General features: G+C 42.2%; 1 long non-coding RNA gene across 2 annotated transcripts in view; it reads right to left on the bottom strand.

The window, feature by feature from the left end:
- The window catches only part of LOC108446355, a 12,255-nt gene extending 6,299 nt beyond the window's left edge, over positions 1-5,956 (bottom strand). Inside the window, exons 1-3 of one of the 2 annotated variants that reach the window (XR_001861524.1) lie at positions 5,849-5,956; positions 3,330-3,408; positions 1,573-2,222 (exon numbers count right to left, since the gene is read on the bottom strand). This is a non-coding gene — a long non-coding RNA (uncharacterized LOC108446355). Of the gene's footprint in view, positions 1-1,572; positions 2,223-3,329; positions 3,409-5,848 lie in introns of those variants that run through there. The other variant, XR_001861523.1, reaches the window with a different exon arrangement.
- Between the last annotated feature and the right edge of the window lie 3,717 nt (positions 5,957-9,673).

Here is a 9,673-nt window from a genome sequence, read left to right as displayed (position 1 = left end):
AGAGTACATTGAGTTTTAATTTCAGATAAATCAAAATATCCAAAATCAAATATATTTTTGTTTTTCTTCACAAATTGTTACTGGAGATTTCATTTCCTAGTAAGTATTTTTTTCACAGTGTCTGTTCACTAGATCTGGATTTTTGCAAAGTTTTTAAATTTTTGCATATCTTCCCCACTCATTAAATGTAGCACATTCCCAGTTAACACTGGAATAAAAAGTACTTAAATACCAAAAGAAGCTCTGGTATTTCTGGCCACAAGTTCAGCTGTGAGGTCTATGAAATCTTGCAGGGAAACCTATCCCAGCTAAATATCCAACCGAGTTTTGCAGACTCAACAGATGTGGATGGTTCAAATAAGCATCTGGACTTTTGATGTTTACATAAAACCAAACGCTGGTTTTCTGAGGTTCCCCAGATCTAGAGACCTCCCTGCCCCTACTGACAAATTCTGACTGAAACCTGAACCATTTGTGACTAACCAGTATCAACTGTCTGAACCAAAACTGGGGACAGAAACCATCTCTGTCGTAAAATCTTTTCAGAGTGTTCAAGCCATGAGGCAAGCCTAGCAATCTGGCTACATCTCTGATTGCTATCAGGGGCTAACACTTCAGCTGGGACAGATGACCATTACACCATTGACTGCCTAGATTTCTGGATTGCTTTGAAGTGAATTTATCACTTACTGAATAGCAATATCCTCACAAACAAATTTTGGGAGGAAAAAAAATAGAAAAAGAGAGCTCTTTAGTTGTATTACCAGGCTCTGGATTCAATTAATTTGTAAGAGTTGAGAAAAGCCCTTTTCTTTTTTAAACCAGACATTTATTTTTAACAAGGGATGAAATCATTGGAGAACAAAAACTGAGACATCTGTTGTTTTATATCTGTTTATTGTAAGTGCTTAAATGTGAGTTCGGTTTCACACAGTTTTGACATTGTTGCTTCATTAATAATGATTACGTAATTGCAACCACAAAACAAGCTGTAAGGCTGTAACATTTTCATTACTTATTAGCAAAGAACTCAAAACAAAAGACAGATCAGCAAGGCGGTAGCAAAGATTTTTGTGTTGAAAGTGGTCCATATATAGAATTTCATAGCAGCTGTGATCTGGATCAAACTGGTGAAAATAACTAATAGACATTTCTGTTAAGGAATTTGATTTAAAAAAAGTCAAAATGTCTTTGAAGAGTAGGCTTATTTCATTTAAATTTTGGGGGGAAAAAACAGCAACTCACTGTTGCTGTTTGATAAAGTTGACAAACATCACACTGTTTAAGTAAAAATGTTTTTCTAATGTTTTTCCTAATTTTGATTAATTTTTTTTACCTTCACACATTCATACAAATATTAAGTCTAATCTGTGATTTCTAAAGGAGCTCAAAATGTAAAGCGAAGCACTCAGGTTATTTAAACCATTGTAGAATTTTACAATTTTAGGTACAACTCTTCAATGCATATTTTTATTTTAATAATGTCAAATAAAAATGAAATTTTACTTTTTTGACAATTAAAATTTTGAATTAGATTTTTTTAAAACCTTTAACTTTTTCATAAGTGGAAATTTAATTTTCTTACTAGCTGCCATGACATGGCCTCGCCTGCCCAGACTACTTGGAACAGGCCGTTTTCTTTGTAAATTTCCTAGGCAAGGAAGAGTGTGGTAAAAACAAAGTGTAGTGGCTTCAAGCAATGTAATTGTAAAGGAGGAATGCTGGTATCTCACAAGTAGATACATCATAGCCATGCAAACAGCAGAGACACCATTTCCCAGAGTAGTAACAGACCACAGGGTACACTATATTAACCACAGCTCTATTTTTACATATGTGATGAATATCTTCTGGGTTTTTGCTTAGTATTTACACAGATACATAAATTTTCCACCCTGAAGGAGTCATGCTAGTATGGACAGTTGCTGTGTGAATCAAAGTAGCAGTCACATTTGTTTCCCCATGTGATATAAAATCACAGGTTTCAGGATACTCAGGCCTCTGCTCTACTGACTTCCCTTAAGCTGACACCCCAAACTGACAATACCTTGGGCATAAAAGCTTTCCTATGCAGCAGTAAGCCCATAGAAATGCTCAGTCCATAATTGCAATCACAAATTTTAAATCAAATTAAAGTCAAGATGCTGGGGTGTTGTATCATCAAAAGTTTGCAGGCTCAGATGGAAGGACTAAGGAGGATTGGCAGGCATGTGGAAACAGAGCTGTAATAGAGACAAACAGGGAGTCTTAAAACTGAGGACAGAGAGCAATTGACTCTGCTAATGGAAACACATGCAGTATTAAATGAAAGTGTTCCGCACCTTCTTCATAAGGTGGCACTTGGGAGCCCAGTCTCTCCATCCTGTAGGGTACATTTCTAACACAGTGTGAGGGGAAAAACAGCTGAGTGATTCCAGCTCCAGTTAATGGGAGCTGTGCTCCTAATCCATGATGTGCAGTGTGAAATATTTACCTATGCCTTTCCAGTGAGGCTACTTATGTAATTTCAGGGGAGGAAGTAGCCAAGGGGAAGCTGCTTTATACCAATTAAATGGAGAGGAATTGGATGGAGGGCAATTCAAAGCATTCACCCTTACAGGGAGATCTATGTTTAAACATCTCAATGGGACATTTTTTAATGAAGAACTAAACTGCACGCCCTGCGTATGTCAGAAAGGGATAGCTGGGGCCCACAACACTGAATTTCTCTCTCAGGAAGGAGACTATTGTGTAGTGTAGCTTCCTGCTGGGTGATATATTTACCTTATCAAGATGATCACAGAGAACAGTGTAAGCATGTATATTCATAAATCACTTCACCTCCAGACTATGATGGGAGAATGTTGCAAGGTTGGAAGGTTTAGAAAACACCTCCAAGTATCTTGAGGCTTTTGTCAAAGTTTATCAGATTCTGTCTGACCCTGATGAGTCTTCTAACTCCTTGTCTTCATCTTACTTTTAAACTTTTCTCCACACTCCTCCTATTTCTTCCATTCTCCATTTGCCCTTCTCCAGCCCCTTCTTCAATTTAATACAAAGCTGCATCTACTGTCTCTACACATAAACAACACTTGTGCAGATCTTCAATCTCAGTCCAGACTGAGGGGATCAAATCAGAAGATTCTGGAAGGTATCAATAGCTGTGTAATATATCATAATATAAAGTCTCTTTGACCCGCTTTGCTAAAATACGAGTGAGTCAAAGCTGGAGTAGTTAACACCCTGAGAAACTAAATGAAAGTCTAACTTTGATATTGGGCAATTTGTTGCAAAACCAGAAACTCTCCCTTATGTTTGGAAGAGAGAGTCTTGGATAACGTGTGACTTACCACCTCTGATGATGTTGCTGTGTATTCTACATTCACAGATCAGAAGTCTCATGAGCAAATGTTGAAAAGAGCATCCCACCTACCATCAGAACCAGCAAAACTTTACTATGGATATTTTGGCATTAACAAAACAAAACCAGCCACCAGCAAAGGAATAGTTATAAATTTACTACATTATCCCAGTTCAGAAAACAGTCCAAAACTGTGCCTGTGCTTTGGTTCACAATTGTCTAATTATTCTGGTTTTTCATGCCCAGCCCCCTGTAGGAAGCAGTTTAGATGCAACTTTTTCTCATGCTGGACATAAATGAAACTCCAGCTCAGGCCACAGGCAGACAGCTTTTAGACCTACATTTTGACATCAGTGGAGTTGCTCTGCATTGGCATGGGTGTAAATGAGATCAGAATCTGGCCTGTACTGTACCACTGCAGTCACTCTTGAGAGCTGAGCTAAGATTCACAGGTGAGAATGTGCACATATCTGCCAAGCCTATTAGCTTGCCAAACCTCAGGTTACATATATTTGCAGATTCTCTATATGACCAGTAACAGATGCAATCACCTGGCGTAGGATAACTGCAAAAAGTGATCTTGTACACTGAGCTCTGGTACACAATTCTTGCTCCTGTGATGTGTGTAGCTATAAAGATATTGGCCCCTTTTGTCTGCAAAGTCCCTCTAGTTTTCCCAGGAAGCAACAATCAGACCAAGAATAAACTGCCAGATGCTTCCATCTAAGACCATCAAGTAAACTCAGCACTAAGAGCTCCTGCCTGCCATACTCCAATGCCAGAAAAGATTGCCACTGTTCCCAGGGAGTCAGAGAACTTACAGATGCTAGATGGGTGGAGAGCAGCGGGATAAGTGGATAAGGATGAAAAAAATGTCTGCAACTCTGGGTCCTACCATATTTGCCCAAATTATCATTTTCCTGTGGCCTGCCCTTGTGCTGAGATCTGTACTGGGTTGCCTAGGGCACTGCTACAATCTACTTTCTTATGCAAACTTTCTTTCTCTTATTTAACTCTTTCATTTGTTTCCGCATGTCAAAACAAGTGATTAAGAATTATGCATCCTCTCACACAATAAAAGATGAATCTTTCCATGGTATACCCCTGGCTTAGAAACAGTATCCATTACTTGCAAAAAAAACTGTGGGAAACATGAGGAAGCAGAATGAACATGCAGTTTTGGAAATTGCTAAGACAAGAAACTAAGAAAGTCAAGAAAACGTTGCCTCACACTCCTTCCCAAACCCTTTTCTGAGCTGTACTTGTCTTTCTCAAGGAGTGTGAGACAGCCCAGAAGAGAATGAAATGGTAGGTCTGAGAAGGCTGCAATACATGGATGTCCCAGCATGTTTTGATACACTGATTAATTTAGGATCTTTGATTACAGATGCAACCCAGTCTGGCTTCCATCCAAATAGATTGAAGTGGGGAAAGAAGACAGACTTCCAGTGGAGGATGGAACCTAAGGATCTTCCTTAGGTTTTCTTGTAAAATAACACAAAATAGCCTACATGAAAGACAAAATTATGAGTGACCCAAGAAGACCATGATGAATAATAAAAATATTGGGAGAGATCTCAAGTCTTATAATTAAAAGTCTTCTGCATTCTCTAACTCCAAAATATGCTGAAAGGTGACCAGACCTATCTTGAAGAAATCCAACAAGGACACAACTTCCTCACAATGAAAATTCAACCTATTTTTCACCTATTCATTGCCATAAATTATTTCAGTAAGCAATATTCTATATTCTTACTTTATTCTCATAAGCTCATTCTTGCTAGTACCCAGTTTCAGCCTCTTTTAGGCTGAAAATAATTTGTTCTCCCCTCCTGTCCACTCCCATACAATTAGGACATATAAAGACTCATTACTACACCATATGACTCTGTCTTTCCATCTGTGGAAGACTGCAGGGCTGTGACTGCAGGGCCATGAGGAGAGGTAAGCTGTAGAACTAGTGGTAAACAGCCTGAGGTGCCAATGGGAATTTCAGAACTGACTTCCCCTGGGCTTGGGCAAGAAAACATAATCAGGAAGTCTGCAATAACTGTGGAAGTCTATAGAAAAGTCAGAGAAGAGAAGTGGCTGTGTTCACCTCTGGGCTCTGCTGGGGATGTAGGCAAGACCCACATTTTTACCCCATCCACACTGCAGGGCTGCAGTTGTGATCTTCTGATCACAAGAAGGAGTCTTTGCAATGTAGGGACCAAACGATCCACTTGGCAGGACACATAGATGGCCACACTAGTCTTGTCCACTGTGGCCATCATTCTCCTGCTGAGTCAAACTCCTGTACAAAAGACACTGCACACTGGTTCAGGGGTCCTAACAATGCCACACAAGGCAATCCTAAGAAAGAAGTAGTTTGTGGGAGTTCATGACATCTATACCTCTTCTTAATGCCTGTAGGCTACTCTGGACCAGATTTCCCTGCTCTCTGCAACAAAACCACCTCTACTCCCTATCTGGGAATTTTAAAATATCATTTTTTAATGTATTTCTTACCTTGCAGCTATGGTGAAGTAGGAGTGGATGATTTCCTTTCCTCCTCAGAACAGTGATTGCTTCAGAAAATGTTCCTCCAGGAGCAGCTGTTCCCTGTTCAACCAAATGCAAGATGAACATCAGTGCATCAAGCACCCAGTCTTTCCTGCATCACCTCTTTAATATCTTTGTCATCTACCTTGCTCTGTGTTCTTATAAACCAATAGAAATTCTTCATGCAATAACCCTACTAGGCTTGTGTCCTTGAACCCTGGCTCTCTCTATAGAAACTAACAATTTTCTGACATGCACCAGGCATGGGCCCCTCAAGTGCTGTGCTGTGTGAAACAGAGGGGACAAGAAAGGAAATAATTATGGGAATAAACCCCTTCCCCAAGGGTTGGAAGTCCAGAGAGGAGAAATACATGCTATAAAGTACAAAAATACTTTATTATTGTCACCTGAAGAAACCTCTTTATTTTGTGAAGTTCAAGCAAGTTGGATTGGCTTCACAGGGAGAGGATGCTAGTTAGCCGAAAGCCCTGAAAGCCAGCTCATGCTTTACCAACTCTCCAGCCACAGGCTGCACTCCTGGGAAGCCAAAAAACCGAGAGAAAACATTTAAAAGCAGTTCGTTGCCTCTTACCGGGAGCTGGCTCAAGAAAGCTGAAACACAGTCACCATGTACAAGGAAAGCCCCCCATACCTTGTGTATCAGGCCATCTTCAGTTCATCAGAGGCCTGCAAGAGAGCAGAGAGATGGCTCCCCGCCACATATCTCTCACTCGCAGGGGCTGGCTGGGGCTGCGGGACAGGCCTGCTGGAGGACATGGAGGGCAGACAACCCCTGCCTGTGTGGGCCTCCCATGTCTGCAGGAGCAGAGCACACAAACTGAGGGCTGTGAACCCTCTCTGTTACACAGGTTCAGGCTACCAGGCTGTGTGCTGGATGTCTCTGTCTGTGTGCTCATTAGAGAGCCTGGTCAAGATGAGGAGATTCACCGAACACCCGGTCTTACGTAAAAAATTAGTAAGAATAATTGAAAAACCTCCCCAGAAGCCACAAGGCTGACAGCAAACCTCTTGCTTCTTGGCCAGATGCCAGCCTACCCCTTGTTTTTCTCTTCTCATCCTCCACTGATAGGTCAACCAGAAGAGCATGTTGGGGTTCACCTGCCATGGCAAGGGGCGCTCTGGGTGAGATCAGACCCCATGCGCAGCAGTGCACACACATGCTGTGCACGGTTCTGCCTGGATGCTCTTGTTTGCTACTGGCCTCCAGGCAACATTTTTAAGGGTGGCTGAAGGCTGTGCAGGGATGTTTGGCAGTGGCAGGTCATAGAAGGTTTGGTTTGGCAGTCACAGGAGGGAGCAAGTGGTAGTGCTCCTTCTCTCTAGTCCACCCCACTAAGGACTCAGGTAGGAGACTCTTCTGCACCCTTGTGAGCAACATTACTGTTGAAGGGCCTCAGACGTCGACTTGCTGCTGGCTCCTTGCATATGCTTCTGGTGGCTTTTCCTCCTCTCTGTGGTAACTTCCATTGCCCTGGTTGAAATGCCCCAAGGCCCCTTGCTGGAGGCCAGAAAGCCCTGCAGACCCCCAGTGTGGTGGCACTTCCTTGTCCTCGTGCACCCAGCAGGAGTTGGACAAGCATGTCTTGGGGAACAGCAAAGCCTCCATGGGCTTGGCAAAGAGCACACAGAAGGGACTACAGGCTTCTTGGGCTGGATGCTGTGCTCACTCTGTAAGACAAATGCTTGGTGTTTCTAGACATAGCTTCAGGGCAGATGTATCAGCTTGTCTAGTCTGAACCCCACAGCTGGCCTGCAAATACTATTCTCAGGCAGGCTTGAATCCTTTCCTTCTTTTATCTGTAAAATCATGGTGACACAGAGGAGGAGGAGGTGGATAGCAATCAATTGCTCTCTTTTTCACCATAAGAACTAGGGAGTGGCAAACAAGTTAGTGGGAGGTGTAACCAAAACAAATAAAAGGCATTCATGTGAAGAGTACAAAGACTTCTTATGGAGCAGGACCAAGTCTGGGGAATTCTGTTTTCTCATGAGGTTTTGGAGTGAAGGATCTGCTCTCCAAAATCTTTTGGGATTTCTTCTAAAGTAAAGATGCAAACCAGACTAACTGTGCTGATCCACTATTGCCATGTGAACCTAACTGGGATAATTCAGACATTTTATTCTTTACCCAAGACCCTGTGAAATAATTGGATTAATTCAGAGTTCTGCTTCCTGCAGAAAAAAAAATATCAAGAGTAGGGTGTGACAAACACACAAGTGTGTATCTCCTGCCTTTACCTATAGCTTTTTAGCAAAAAAAACAGTCAGCAGATACATGGGTGACACTAAACAATGGATTGCAGGGAGATGCAAGCAAGTTAATTATCAATAAGCACAGTGGCTGTGCTTTTACAGCCACTTTAGACTCCTCAACCCATTTAGCTAAGCATTGCCTTATAGCCCTGCACTGAAGAGTCATTACAAAAAGGTGTCTGAGCAAGGTCTTGTCTGCTTTCAGTTCATCTCTGAAGTGCAGGACCAAAGAAATTTTTCCAGCAACATATTCTTGCTGCTATGTTGTTGATGTCCCAGTTTGAATTTTAGTCCTGGAAATTTGCTTCCTGCATTGCAAATGGGTGTCCTTATTTGCTAAGTAGTGAGCAAATGACTTGCTGAGAGTTCTAACTTAAAATAGAAGAGAGAAAAAGGGGAAGGGAGGAAGAGAGGTTGGGAGAGAAGGAGAGAGGTGGGGAAAAGAAAGGAAAAAAGGAAAAGAAAAGACACTGAAATAGGGAAAATTAAAAAGAAGGGAGGGAGGGAGGGAGGAATTCGGAAGGAAGGAAGGAATTTGGAAGGAAGGAATTTGGAAGGAAGGAATTTGGAAGGAAGGAATTTGGAAGGAAGGAATTCGGAAGGAATTTGAAAGGAAGGAATTTGAAAGGAAGGAATTTGAAAGGAAGGAAGGAATTTGGAAGGAAGGAAGGGAGGGAGGGAGGGAGGAAGGAAGGAAGGAAGAAGGAAGGAAGGAAGGAAGGAAGGAAGGAAGGAAGGAAGGAAGGAAGGAAGGAAGGAAGGAAGGAAGGAAGGAAGGAAGGAAGGAAGGAAGGAAGGAAGGAAGGAAGGAAGGAAGGAAGGAAGGAAGGAAGGAAGGAAGGAAGGAAGGAAGGAAGGAAGGAAGGAAGGAAGGAAGGAAGGAAGGAAGGAAGGAAGGAAGGAAGGAAGGAAGGAAGGAAGGAAGGAAGGAAGGAAGGAAGGAAGGAAGGAAGGAAGGAAGGAAGGAAGGAAGGAAGGAAGGAAGGAAGGAAGGAAGGAAGGAAGGAAGGAAGGAAGGAAGGAAGGAAGGAAGGAAGGAAGGAAGGAATTCGGAGGGAAGGAGGGAAGGAGGGAAGGAGGGAAGGAGGGAAGGAAGGAGGGAAGGACAAAACAAAAAAGGGCAGGCAGATGGGAAGGCAGAAAAGAAGGAGGGGAGGAAAAGGAAGAGTGAAAGAGAAAGAGAAAAACCAGAGCTCTTTTAGCCTCCCTGTGAGGTCTAGAATGTTTCATTACCAGTGATAATTCAGCTAACAAAAATCTGACCCAAATCAGTTTATGCAGCTATTTGGTCCTCTCTTCACTTTAAAAATAAATCCTCAAGCCCCAGTAGGATAAGCTTGCATGGCAAGGGAGATTTAATCCATACCAAGATTTTGGTCAGATATTTTTCAAACACTGGCATAAATTTTTAATTTGGACTTTGATATCCAAACAGGCCCAGCTGTAGTCCTCCTGGGGATCCTTCCAGAGGCTTGGACTTTGAACAGGCTCTGCAGCAAACAGCAGAGACTACTGAAA

Source organism: Corvus brachyrhynchos, unplaced genomic scaffold, assembly GCF_000691975.1.
Source record: "Corvus brachyrhynchos isolate BGI_N302 unplaced genomic scaffold, ASM69197v1 scaffold194, whole genome shotgun sequence".
Lineage (NCBI taxonomy): Eukaryota > Metazoa > Chordata > Aves > Passeriformes > Corvidae > Corvus > Corvus brachyrhynchos.
The sequence above is the reverse complement of the archived record's forward strand: the minus strand, read 5'-3'. Positions and strand labels throughout refer to the sequence as shown.